The sequence below is a fragment of the Platalea leucorodia genome, assembly GCF_965183815.1.
Source record: "Platalea leucorodia genome assembly, chromosome: 7".
NCBI classification, from domain to species: domain Eukaryota; kingdom Metazoa; phylum Chordata; class Aves; order Pelecaniformes; family Threskiornithidae; genus Platalea; species Platalea leucorodia.
Genome location: NC_138829.1, coordinates 67703106 through 67717822, shown reverse-complemented (window position 1 = coordinate 67717822; position 14717 = coordinate 67703106).

The window sequence follows — 14717 nt, the reverse complement described above, 5'->3', positions numbered from 1 at the left end:
TTTCTCAGTTCTGCAAAGGGGGAGTTGGATGTACAGAGAACTGGGAGTGATTTTCTGACATTATGCTTCAGGGGCCTGACCTCCTGAAAGTAGGTAGAATTTTCGTGTTAGATATATCAGAATTAGGATCAGGTTTTATCGCTGGATTTAGAAAAATCCATAGACAGAAGCTCAGTTCATGGCTCTTGAGGTACCCGACTGGAAGGTAAGCTTTCATTCACCCATGTTAGCCAAGTAGTTTGACTGGAAAAATCCTCAAATGATGCTGACTGTGCCGCACAGCCTCGTTGCAATGGGCTGCTTCAAGGACTCGAGTAAATTCCTCTGTTGTACTTTGCTGTGATGGCTTGCCCTCTTATTAGCTTTGCCACTTCACCATGATTTGTTGTTGAGTTTCTGTCTGCTGTTAAAATCAATAGACTTTTTTCTCCTTAGCTTTCAAAACATCGTAAATAAAAGTCATTTCTTAAAATAGATACCCCGTTTTTTCTGAAATAACCCCATAACAGTATGGGGAAAAAAATAGAGTGCTAGTAGCTGTTTGAAGTTTAAATATCCATGCTCGGTCATCTTTTCTCTCATTCAATGCTTGTTTATAAAACCTTGTTTTACAGTCTAAGTACTTAATCTTTGTGGGGTTTTTTTGGTGATGTTTCTTCTTCTCTCTGGGCTCATCGTATTATTTGTCCAGTCATGGTTTCAATAGTCTCTCATTCATCACGTCCTGCTCACAGCATAGAGTTACAGTCTGCAGTCGTAATAAGAATAAAAATGTGCTGCTTGTCTGTAGCAGGTATTTCTGCAACAGCTAGCTAAGCATTTTTACCTTCATGATACTAATAAACTGATTTGACAAAGATGATGCTTCAATTTCTTGGCAGAATTGAGAAAAAAGGAAAAGAAAAGAAAACAAACCAGGTTTGTGTTTAACCTGTAGCCCAGGATGCCAGCCAGAGTGCAGTTTAAAATCCAGATTTTTCAGTACAAGGAGAGCTGGGTTCCTTGTGCAGTGGCTATGTGTGTAGTTACTTAACTACTCTGATTTTACAAATGCCTGGTTACCTGTTAGATCCCACTGAGAATAACTGTCTCGTAGATGGAAAAAAATCTTATGCAAGGAAATTTCCTTGGGCGTTAGATCCATGCTAGACAAAAGAAGATGGAAGGGTCTTCTGGAGTCAGGCTCGTTTGCACAGCAAAACTGTGGCGATAGTTCAGAGAGCTGCCAGGTCGATACTGAGACAAGGATAATGTGAAAGAAGGGAGAGCAGCCAGGTGGTGAGGAGGTAGTGCTGGGGGTGACCGTGAGCAGCAGCCCAAGATGGCCAAATGCCATGGGGAAGGGTGAGCCTGCCCCCAAGACCGGCTTTTGAAAAGACTGGGTCTTTTCCTGTGGCAAAACCACCATCTTATTTCCTCTCAGTGTCAGTACTGCCTCTGTAAACAATTTTTGTAAATCAGACTATTCCAGCTAAGAAGATTTCCTTGGGAAATTTGTGGTTGGCTGTAATAGTTTCAAACTCTAACCACGTGCTAGTGAAAAAAATCAAAATATGAATGGAAATATGAAAATACATTGTATGACCTTTCTTCCTCATCACTAAAATATGTTTTGTTTTCTTCACTGGAAGTGCAATTCACTGTCAATGAGAAGTCTGTGATCATAGCCCCGTGATATACATCTAATTACAGTATGGCAATGCCTTGTTCTTAATATAATTGTGGGAAATTTTAAATAGGGTTGAAATTTTAATGACTGCTTTTAAAAAAAATCAAACATTAGACTAAAACAACTTGTTTATTCTTCCATTTTATTTTTCCATTATTTCTCTATTTTTCTGATGTAGTCATATACATAGATAAAGAAAATGGCAGTCTGTTTTCCCTTCCAGAATGTATATTCCTTTCCAGTTGTCTAGGTAGCTGGAAGAAATTATTAAATCTGTCTTTTAACGGTTTTGTGTATTGAGGGGGGGGGGGGGGAAAAAGATTTTAAAGTAACAGTAGTTCTGAAAAGCATGTAACAATTTTGCTCTTAGTCAGAAAAAGCCTGCAATGTTTTGACATTCCCTATATCTGTAACTTTTGCAGGAATAAAAGACAGTGTCAGCTTAATATCTGTCCTGGAATGATCCTGTGGCTGACTCTAGTATAATTCAGTGAGTTTGCTGGAAGCAACTGGACTGTAGAAGGACGTTTAAGCAAATCCAGTGGAAAACTCTAAGTGTGGTTTGGGTTGGACCAGGTACGTGCTTTTGAAGGGAATCTCACAGTTGTCCTTGTTGCTGTGCTGTGGTTTGTATTTTAGACCACACCTTGTGCACCCCAGCCACAAACAGGCCGTTTGTCGAAGGTACCAGGCTGGAGCCCAGCTGAGGTAACTCCCTAAAATTGTAGACATCGTGGACCTCTGAGTCAGCTGCTACATGTGCCATTTGCTAATGTAGATGTAAATTTAGTCATCATGACATCAGATGATCTCAGTTTTGTTGCTGTTTTGTTTTTGCAGCAGTGCATCCTGACGTGGAGGCATAACCTCAATAATATCTTGAGGTACAGCAGATTTTAAGCTTTCTTAGCTATTATGTTTTCTAAATGTAAAGTGTCGTTTTGGTCGTATGGCTAAACCTGTGGCCTTTGCATTAGGAGGTACGATTCTGGAGGTTGTCGCTGAACTTGGAAGCTGATTTGAATAGGTGACAGCATCTCCTTGCTGATGCATCAGGCTTTGTTTCTGTTCCTGCCGTACCAAGGCTGCATTTCAGGTGCCCAGTCCTCTCATGAGGCTGGCTCTTAGCATGCAGTCATAGACCTGACTGGCCAAAAGGAGTGACATGGTCCCACCAGGAAATATGATGCATAGGAAAAAAAATCCATGCCAGGTTACTTCTGTAGAGTATGCCTTTTATAAGAGAGAAAAAATACTGGCAATACTGGTCTGAAACAAAATACAATGTTTCTGCTTAACTGAAGAAATGCAACACAAGTATCAACATCTTATACCAGTTGAAATGCAAAACAAACTCTTTTTAAAAGCAAAATTTTCTGGACTTAGTGTTCCTGACAAAATACTTTAAATTGCACACTAAAAAACAACAGCAAACTTAAAAAAAAAAAAAAAAAAAAAAAAAAATACACACCAAAAAAACCAACCAACCAACCAAACAAACAAAAAAAACAAAAACAAAAAACAAAACAAAAAAACCAAACCCAAAACCCCAAACAAAATCTGAACAAACCCAAAACAGGAACTTACCACAGCAGGGAAGCTTTGATTTATGTTTTTTCTCTCTCTCTCTTTTTTTTTTTTTTTTTTTTTAAATGATTGTGTAGGATAAAACTGGATTAATATGCCTAATGGCACAAAAAAACAAACAAACAAACAAACAAACCCCACAGGGTAATGTTAACAATATGTAGGAGAAGCTTCATTTACTGTTGTTCTTGAGACCACAAAGGACCAATCTGACAGCTTTATTTGCTCTAAGTAAAAATAAGGAGTAGATAAATTCTTAAAAATAGTAAATGAAACCATTTGCTTATTTTAATTAGATAGTTAAAGATGTGTAAAATCTTCTCTGAGGAGGTCTGTATCTACTTAACTTCAGAGAATCCTTCTTAAGTAAAATGAGCCCTTCATCAGCAATGCAAGGAGTCTAAATTAATCATCAGGCAACTACTTGAGGCTTTAAATCCCTACTTGATGATGCTTTGATCCACAGTAAATATTTAAATAGATGTCGATGTAGATACTCATTGTCCACTCCTGAGAAAAAAATTAAGTAGCTCAATGTGTGCTAGCAAAGCTGAAATACGGTGGGGTTGCCTGTAAACAAAGGCTTTTGCAGATGTTACATTTAAGGAAAAAAAAATCAAGATGAAGTCTAGAAATGGGAAAAACATAAAAGAGCAGTGTACCCATCATAATATACCCCTTTTCTCCTTCATATCATCTCTAAACACTCCCAAAATAGAAATTAACTTACTGATGGGACTCAATAAGATAACTTGAGAAATTTCATCAAATACTTTTCTACCGTGTATAAAAAGGGAGTTTATTGTATTTACCATACTGCTGTGCACATTCCTTTCATTGCTTTCATTAAGTCAAAATAATAGTCCCTATCCCTGCTATTCTATTAGTTAAGGGTGTGCTCAAGCCACTACTGAGCTTCGCTACATTCACAAAAGTGACCTGTGAGACAATTAAAAAACGCCTATATAAGATACTAACTGCAATTAGAGAAATAGGTTTGCGCAATGCACAGAGCTTCCCGATGGCCCTAACGCTGCCACCTTGCCATATCCCAGTGTTTTCTTTCTTAAATTGACAGATGGCAGCGAGCAGCCTCAGAGCACTTTAGTTTCTTCTATTTCAGGCAACAAAAGCAATGAAATGGGGCAACAGGAGTTCACCTTTGCGGTGCAGAAGACATTGTGGAATAGGGTTGATGCTAGCCTCCTCTTATCTGGCCAAGCAGATTTATTTACAGATCTCGCATTTCCAGGCTATTCGTAAAGGTCTAACTTGCTGCCGTGGGTTGTGTGCAATTCCTACCACATCTCACGCTTTCCTGACAAGTCCAGGCTTCCTGTGTTTTGTGTCCAAACAACAAGGACTTTCAGAGTGAAGGAGTTACTCTTACAGAAGCTGTTACAGCAGCCCACACTGTATCTCGTTGGGAAGAGGCATCTGGGTCACTCAGCTCTTTATTTTGTTGTTCAAGATGACAAAATATAAAAAGTTTGAAAAGATCTCTCTGGCTGAGCTGAAGTACAGCAGCTAATGGAAATACACAGCTTAGGAAGCCATGACGTGTCTCAGCAGAGGGCTTTTGTTATCCTTGTACAAACACTTCTCAGAGAAGATGCAACGTGACTTTGCTGTGAGGAGCAGACCAGACAGGATTCAAGTGGTGGAGAAAGGCAGCTTAGTTTATTTAGGAAACTACAAGCAAGTTTAGACCAGATGTGATGCTGTCCTGCTTAGTACCTCTGACAGTTAATATCCTTTTTATTTAAGTGACTAAATCTGGATTATGTTTCTCCATTCTGGATAGCATGTCTTAAAATTCTTGCTGTCATGACTAACTAATGTAAGCTGCTTTTTCCTTCATGCTGCCAACTCTGGAATTCTGCTTTTAAAATGACCTTTTTTCAAAATGGTTGTAACAGTTGGGGGGTGGGGAAACCTCTACAAGGCAAAACTACTTTTTAAAATTATAGGAACTAAAAATGTCCTAATTACTTAGCACAAGGGAAATAAGGAAAAAAGACGACTGAGTCTAAAAGTGCAGCACAGAACTAGTGATCTTTGCATAAAAAAATTCAGACATTTTTAATAATTTCATATGGATCAAGAGAACAGTGAGACCCCCACACATCTGTGGAGGGTTTTCATAATAATTTGAAGACTACACTTCTGCTCAGAAGGACTTTCTGCTTTACCTGTTAGGAAATTGCCTCTTGTTTATTAAAATTCCTTTGTTTTTCAAAATCCCACTCACTCCCCAGGGATGCTCCTGGAGGAGCAGCAAGCCATCCCAGTGGCAGGGCAGCACTTCGGGAGGCTGCCATGTAGTCACCCCAAGTGGGAAGCACACGGTGTCCCAGAACGGTCTTCTCAGCTGCTTTGATCCTAGCAGAAATATCTTCTGCCTTCCCCCATGGGCTGTCTGCTGGTGGTTCCCTCTTAGCGGGGCTGGGGTATCTCTCTGGAGGGGAGGGGGTTGTCTCACTGCATTTCTTCTTGCCCTTCCCCTGTAACACATTAGTGACTGTCTTGAAATGTTTTTGTTGTTGTTCTTTTTTGGTTTGCAACCTGGAAATAATTTGTGTGTAGGTCTCTTGCGATGACTGAGGGTCAGTGTTTGGAAACGGTGTCTAGGCTGGGTACCACAGCGGCCCCTGCTCTAGGACGACCTAGGACTGCATCCTCTGGTTCCCCAAGGGTGGTACAAAACCCCTTGCAGGGTGGCACTGCCTCAGTGCTCACAGTAGTCAGGCTTCTGAAATAAGTAGTATGAGGGGTTTTTTGAATAGAAGAGCGTAAGCATTCATTGGTGTGTTGCTTGGGGGGATGGCAGGTACATCCTGAATCAATAGAAGGATGCAAGCTGCATTATTGTCAGCTGTCTTGTAAATGAGATGACATTATTAACCGAGGGTCTTTCCCAGCACAGGAGCCTGCACTCATACATCTACGATGCTTTAGAATAGAGAAGAGAGTCCTGTATTTCTTTTGTACGATGTACCCTCTTGGCCACAGGAGACTAGCACAAGCACACTTCTCCTTCTCTGTAACCTTCCAAAAAGGGAGAAATAAAGCCGCAGTACCTGATGGGCAGCACTTCTACACTGCTGTGAATTAGGTGGAAAACAAAGAGAAGGGGCAGGGCGGTGTAGGGAGGGGAGGAAAGACAAATAAAACAAAGTCGGCTCAAGTCGAAAGCTTGTCAAGGGATCAGGCACTGAAAATCCCATCCTCAGTGCTGAGGAAATGTGCTGTGGATAAATCCATGACAGACAAATCGGACGATGATGCGGTCTTTTACCAGTGAAAGATGTTCAAAGAGCAAGCAGAACTTAAACCTGATTTGATTGGTAATAATCCTCTAGTTAGTGCCTGGTGATGCATTTAGAAGAAGAAAAAAATTATACCATGTACTGAAAGATGTTACAAGATTCTGTAATGCACTGTATCACGTAATACAGTAGCGGAAAAAGAAAACCAACAAGATTTTTTTTTAGTTATTTACCTTATTCCATTTGAATTGTATGTGTATATATATATGTATATATATATGCCTACATATATACAATTATTTTTTTTTTTAGCCCAGATGCTAGAAAATTACTGCTTGTTGTCCAGCTAAATTATAGGGAAACAGGCTAGTTATGAATATCTACATCTGCTGACTACGCTCAGATCTGCAGGCACAGAAGCTTCTGTTCAGTGAAGCAGTGATATTCCAGCCAAATGTAAAGAACTGTGCAGGAAAAATTTAAGCCTTTTATTGAAAAGGATGCAAACAGTAGAGATGCTGTTTCATTTACCATCAGATAATAGAGAAGGAATGTTATATGTAGTCAAAGAATATGTTTGAAGAAAGTGTAGTTTAAAAAAACAAACAAACAAAAAAAAAACCCAAAACAATACCCTTGAAAACTGGTATCCGATTCTGCATAGATATAAGAATGGGCATAATTTCATGAATGAGGGTAGTTAGCTGAAATTGGATTGAAATAATGCTTCATTCATACCAGTACAGGTCCAGAACCTTTGGAATTTGCTTCTAACTTCTGGGTCACGTGGATAATGGGGTGATGCTTCAGTTATGTCAATAGATTTTTTTTTTTTTTTTTTTTTTAAAACCATTTTTGAATTCTGCAAGATGTCTTGTGAGAAGAGGGAAGCTTCACCTGAGAGCTGAGCATCTAAATGCCATTAAAGGTCTGGGCTTTAGTTTCTATGTTTCTCAATTTAATAGCCTTCTCCAGTTCTATTTTCCACGTAGTCCATTTTAATTAGGGATCAATAATAAAGCCCCAGCAGTTTAATACTTAAGTCATTTCAATTGAAGTTGATTGCTTCAAGTATGTTCTGGGCTGCGTAGCGGGAAAGTTGCTCAGCAACTGTGATGTGCAGACAATAAAATTATGTGGACTTGGCCATTAACCATCTTTAGGGATGAATTTATTATTGTTCCACCCTACACTGACACTAAGCTTCTGAAGCTTCCTGCGATGCCTGCTGCACTTGAGAAGCTGCATGTCAGAAGAAGATAGTCTAAATCATGTTTCTCTTGGTTTGTTGGGGCAACTTGCTTGAGGGCACATCCCATAAACAGGGGGTTACACATGGGACCATCAGTGAAAATGGATGCTGAAGCCAGCTCTAGCAGGGACAGGTTTAATCATAAGAGGCCTGATCCCAATCCCACTGGAAACTATTCCAGTCTTTCCACTCGTGTCAATGTTAGCTTAGACAATGCTTTCAGATCAAGGCTCATATTCTAAGCTTTCAGTATTTGAATGCTTGAGAGCTTTATTTTTATTGTCTTCAGATACAATGTTCCAGCAAAGTAATGGAAGTTCATTACAAATAGCCTTGATTGGTATTATTGTCTATTTTTCTTGCAAAGCACAAGCCTGGGCATAATCTGATGCAGATTGCATTGTATTTGAGGGGGGAAAAAAAAAGGTGGAAATTCTGGTTAAAAATTCCTGTTAAACCTCCTGATTGGTCCTAATCAGGAATCAATCTAAACCCGCTTTGTCTTCTTCCTTCAAAATAAGTTTTAGTTTTGAACTTTCAGCAAATATGGGTATAGAAAAGATTAAAAAGGAAATATACAATTGTCCAGAATTATCAAAAAGCTGTGTAGTCCTTGCATTCCCAAAGAAAAACAAAACAAAAATAAAAAAACCCTCAGAGCTCCTTCTATCTTGGAAAAAAAATTATATTTGCTCTTGTCACCCCTGGGCAGAGAGAGTTCCTATGGTAAGAAGACTGCTTCTTAATCAGGGAAATGGAACAGTAAATCACCTGGGATAACCCAAAGAAGGCATTAACTAGAATACTTTAAAAATAATTTTTACTAATACAGGTATTGACTAGGTGCTTTGGTAAGCATGCTAATAAAATTAAGCCTGTGAATTGGAAAGGTACTGTAAGGTACTAAATAGGGTACTAATGGGCCTCATGGAGGTACAGCAGACCTGAGCCTTTGCTACTTTGAGTTGTTATTTATGGGGTGGCACGGAGCCACCAGGAAGTTTCCTTAAGGAAGAGTTGTTATGAATTTTCAAGATTAAAAGAAAGTCCTGTGAAATGAAGCAACTGTGACTATGCCGTTTTCTCCCTTGTCCTGGTTTGGGAAAGTCAACCAGAGAAAAAGCTAATAGCCAGATGAAAAAAATATTCCTCTGACTGATCCTTCGCCTGGAGATCAATCTCTATGCATACATTCACAGGTGCATAGTTTAGAGTTGTCCTAAGTCTCTGAATTCCTCCCTTGTTTCCAGATATGTGAAACAGGAAGGCAGATTAAGATATACGTGGAGGATTTTCTTCCTGGCTTTATTGCTGACCTGCTAGGCAACTCTATGGAAACCACAACTGTGTTCGTCCTCTCCCTTTATACAATGACAATCATGAGGCTGTTTCTCTCTTTGCTTTGTGCCCTGTGCATGATGATGTGTCTGATCGTCACTGGTGCGGGGTTCCTGCGAACCACGTGATGCTCCAAGAAGTGGTGCTATGGCTGCAGTAAATGTGATGCAAAGCACAGAGATGGTAGAGGAGGTCTTCCTGGGAGCCTTGAGGCTGGCATCACTGATACTTAGAAGTTGAGGTTAAACATCCATAAGGAAATCTGTAATGTACTCAAAAGTTTTCAGCCAGTGAATTGTGCTGGAGAGAAGACAGCAAGAATATGTGAACAGAAATTAGAGCTTTTCAGATGTTAGGCTAGTGCTTTATAAACACTTCAGTGATGTGTTGAAGAGTACTTCAATTTTCATATGCCTAATACATGTTTTAAAACAAAAAACAACCAAAAAACCCCAAAAAAACAGACAAAAAAAAGCTTGCTTATAAAGGTCTCTGTTTTAATTGTTAGAACCTCACCATATATCACCAGAAACTCACATGGTGTACTTGATGTAATTAAATTCCATGTTAAGTGCATTTTTCATTAGTTTTAGCAAAAACCCCTCTATTCCCTTACAAAAAGATAAATGTATGCCTAAGAGTTCAATTTGCTTGCTTTCATATCAGATGGACTAAAAGTAGAGAGGCTCTGACAGCGTTTTAGAAGAGGTGAGGAATTTTCCATACTAATACTGTAAGTGGGAATTGTCGGAGGAGACCTGCCAGAGCTCACCCCCCTGCCTAATCACACCCAGCAAGGTATTTCAAGTGATGTCTGAGTCTGTTCCAGCAGACGTCAATGGCAAAACTTCAATTGACTTGAGGTGGGAGAAGGATGAGGCCTCATGAGGCAAAGCCAATTGCAGTTGTGAATGATAAAAGCAGAAATGCAGTCTTGCTACACGGTATGAAGTTATTTTTTGTAGATCTCCAGAATCAGCAGGGATGAAAATGGTAGATACTTTTGCAGGTCATACGTTTCTCCTTACCTTGGTAAAATTACCTCTGTTTGTGAACTCATTAGCAGAGGAACCATTTATTCTACAAAGTGTTCAGGAAGAAGGGAGTGTCCGTGTAGCAGCTCCTCAGAAGGGTGTTAGATGAATACATTTTTGATGAGCTATCAAGCATCATAAAAGCCGTGGACCTCTGTAGAAGCAAATCAAACACAGAGCTATCTGTTCTGTGACTATAGAGGACCTTGCCTGTGACAGAAGCCACTGGTTTGAGGGAAATTAATTTCTGGGCTGCTTTTGAACAGGGATTTTCAATGCGCTTTGTGCTTCAATGCTCAGTTCCTGCATGTTCTTGCGATTTTAAAGCTTCGTGGAACTTGGGGTGCTCGGAAACTGCCTTGAGGTAGAGAGATCTGTGATAATTAGGCTCTGGCTTTTATCCTGGGAGACAGGGACTCAGTACTGCTGAACTGCACTGGGCAGCAGCTTTTGGCTGAAACTTATTTTTCAGAAGTTGCAACTTGCTGAAAAGGAAAATTTCATTAGGGAAGAGTTGCTTTCAATGACTTTTTAAAATAATAATTTAAGATATATTTAATACTTTTATCATTTAGTCTGGAAATTTTGGAGACACAAAACTGCTATTGCTTGTTTTTTTTTTTTTTCTTCCCCCCCTGTGGAATAAAGATATGTAAGAGATGCAAATAAATACAGGCTTAAAGCTGAAAGCCTATTGAAATGGATTATTCTGATTGACGTGTATATAAAATGTATCCATATTTGCCACTATGTTTCATTTTAGGATTTAGAAGGATTTTTAAATATCCAGCTTATCTATATGACAGGGAAAACTCATGAAATCTTCATCAACTTCAGACTTACAGTAATGGTTTAAGTGATATTACTGTGTAATGTGGTTGAGGCGAAGAGAAAATGAATATTTTTAGAATTCTGTGACTGAATGTTTAGGAGGAGGGGATTAGGGTAAGGAAAAAAAAAGTCCAATTAATGAAGCATGTTTGAGATTGACTATGTATTGTTTCCCTATGGAAATTTTTAGTTTGGAAACTTTGGTTTGGAAGTTGAAATATGCACTGTATTTACTTATTTGTTCAGATTCTCATTTTTATTAGATGAGAAGGTTTTTATTTTAATTTTGAATGGTGAAACTTCTTGGTGCCCAAGACTCTAGAAAAGGAATATTGTTAGAAAGGCCACTTCCCAGGGAGTGTTTGAGTGGTTTCTCTGTGTACCTATAGGTCTGGATGCAGAAATCGTTCCTTCAAAAATGGCAGGCTGAAGAGATGAAAAATAGGTAGCATGCCAAAGTTTCCCAAGGACTGAGGAGCTCTGGTATCTCCTGCCCTGGTGGTATCTGCAAGAACTGGTGGATGCAGAACCAGGTGCCTGCTGAACCTCTGCGTGCCCCTGTGTGTGAAGTCCGTGCGTGGTGTGAATCGCTACCTGTTGCAACAAAACGAGCTTGAATGGTAACAACTTAGTGAATGCAGGGTGGTCTAGTAACAACGGTAATCTGGGTCTCCCCCAATTCAATACCCGGGCAGGGAAAAGGGAATTTAAAACAATATTCAGAGAATTCCAGACCCAGGCAATTTTCAGCAAAAACCAAGGGTTACCTGCTCTGGTCCCTGTGTTCCCAGCTAAGGTCTCTGGTAGCAGGTCACTGGTAGGAAGAGCCATTTGGTTAGAAGTTTATATAGTCAACTATGAAAACTTTCATTAACCTTACACATTAAGTGCAATAAGTATGTCTTTACCTGAACCCAGCTAAATGTCTAAACATAGAATCATAGAATGGTTTGGGTTGGAAGGGACCTTTAGAGGTCATATAGTCCAACCCCCCTGCAATGAGCAGACATCTTTAACTAGATCAGGTTGCTTGGAGCCCCGTCCAACCTGACCTTGAAGGTTTCCAGGGTGGAGCATCTACCACCTCTCTGGGCAACCTGTGCCAGTGTTTCACTGCCCTCATCATAAAAGTCTTTTTCCTTATATCTAGTCTGAATCTACCCTCTTTTAGTTTGAAACCATTAGCCCTTGTCCTATTGCTACAGGACCTACTAAAACATGCTGCTCCAAAAGCTGAGTGAAAACTGCTACTGATATCAGTGGGAAAGGAGCTATAGTAACGTGATGATTCCTGACAGTATGCTGAGAGCATGGGATCTCACGCTTTGCTCTCCTTTTGTACAGGCAAACTTTCCTCCTCAGATTCTCCCATACAACAGGGAAACACCCAAAGGTAAAGCTTGAAGTGGAAGGTGCATTTTGTGACAGCCTTGTTAAAGATGCTCAGGGACCACTCAGTCCAGCCAGTGTTGTTGGCTTTCGTTCACAGCATCTGCTTCGGTATAAGAGGTGGAGAGGAAATACAGGAGAATAATCAGGATATAAAGGCAAGATGAAACCATTATTTTTTGGCCAATGCAATTTACTTCATGATGGTCCCTTGGAGGGGTGCTGTTCAGACTTTTTATTGGTGTTGTAAACGTTCAAAAAAATACTAGTTTGTGCAAAGATTAACTAATTCTCAGGACTCACCAGATAAAAAATACCGAGGATTAGTTAACTTCTTCCAGTTGTGCGTAATTTCAAGATTTCCTGATGTACACAAACTTGATTTTGAAATTGAGATTCTGAATTTAGATTTTACCTGGCAAGTTTATAATTACGTGTGCCCATAGCTTAATGAAGCTGCATTAAATCATTTGGCAGAGTTACAAAATGTAATAGCCCATGGCACCGTCTGTCACCTACAAAGTGGATTATTGTTGCTTTTCTTCATTTTGCTGGGTTAAGCAAGTGTTTAAGGGTATTGTACCAGGAAGGTGTTTCTTAACAAACATATGGTGTGAGTTCATTGAACATTTCTCTTGCTTTTTAATCTTTTGGAAGAAAGTCCCATCTGAAAAGATTTTTAAAAATTATTATGGCAGGTTTCAGATTAGATTTTAATTCTCTGTCATAATGAAGGCAAGAGAGACTTGAATGAAATTATGACAGATCCACAAGTGATGCCCCATCTGCTACACTGTCATGTAGAATATTATTCCTCAAAGTTGAACTTCCAAGATAAAACAACCTGGTAATGTAAAGGAAATTCTAGACTATATTTTTTTAGAATTTTTGGTGGTAGCAGGGAAAATTGAAGTTAATTTACTGATTTTTGAAAGCTTCAAGGGAGATATGAATACTTTTGAAAGCTTCAAGGGAGATATGGATACTTACTTAGCCATTTAGTGTTTCTCTGCAGTAAGTGTGCTGGGATTTCAACAGGATCTTCCTGATGTTGAAACTAAAGATTGATTGATTTATTTTATTTTATTTATTTAATTTTGCTTAGAAGCATGCTCATACGACCTTGTATAGTAAGCACAGCAAGCTGGAATCTGCCACGAGATCTGGACTTTCAGTCCTTTTTCAACATTATACTCAATGACTAGCTGTGGACAACCACTTCTCTTTCCCTTTCCTAAAGGAATGAAAGGAGCACCATCATCTAGGGAAGGAGAGGTCAACAAAGCTTATATGGATATTGCATTGCTGACTTCCAAAAAAAACCAGGATTCAATTAGGAGTATAGGAATTATTTTGTGCTAGGTTTTAAGAAAAAAATGGGGGAAATTTAATTTTGGATTTGTCACATTCAACCATTCTGAAAATTATTTTTCTTTACATTTTTAGAAAAAAATGCTACTAGTTCAAGGAAATATTTTGTTTAATTCCAAAATATTTTTTTATTCTATTTGGACATTTCAAAAAAAATTGGTTTTTCTTAAATTAAAACTTGACTTGAAGTTTCATCATAAAAATGCAAGTGCCAAAAGTTCTGTGTCTTGAAGGGAGTATAGTTTGTTCTTCATATTCAGTCAATTGAGTTAAATCCCACACAAATTCAAAAATGCTGCAGACCTGAATCTGAATACTTCAGTGAAAAATTGCATTCGGCTTTAATTTTCATCAAGTGTAGCAGTGAGTGATATTACCATATACTGTTATGTATAAATTCCAAGTTTAAAGTAGTGTCCTGAATGGGATTTAAATTCTGATGAGAGAGGAGGGAGAAAACAAAAGAGATGAATACAGGACAGGTTTTCCTCCTGTGAATATATTTTCAAAATTAGGTGTGTTAGATCTATTCTTGATAAACATCAACCCCCCCTTTCTAGATGTTTCTGCCATTGTGAGAACTTTTTCAATAGCTTTGTAATATGTTTAGAGTTTCATCTAAAAGGAAGTCCAGTATTTACCAGCGAAGTTATGCAGCACTAGATGTGTAAAGCTGTGAATTAGTTACTGAAATGAGTGGTTTGATTTCAGAAGTGCTCAGCATCTTCTGCACAGGGACCAAGACCTTTACAATCTTTTTTTTTTTATCATGTATTGGCAGTGTACTGGGGGAAATTGTTATTAATGGAGAAAAGTACAAGATTTCAGTCTTCACAGATGTCATCAATAATACATGGTATGTCTCCTTTTTAAACTTATGTATTCTTTTTAATTTTTCATGCAAAATGTTTTTGGCATGTTTGAAACTGATATATGAAAAGTTACCATTCAATTCAGGGAAAAAAGAAAAGTGATTT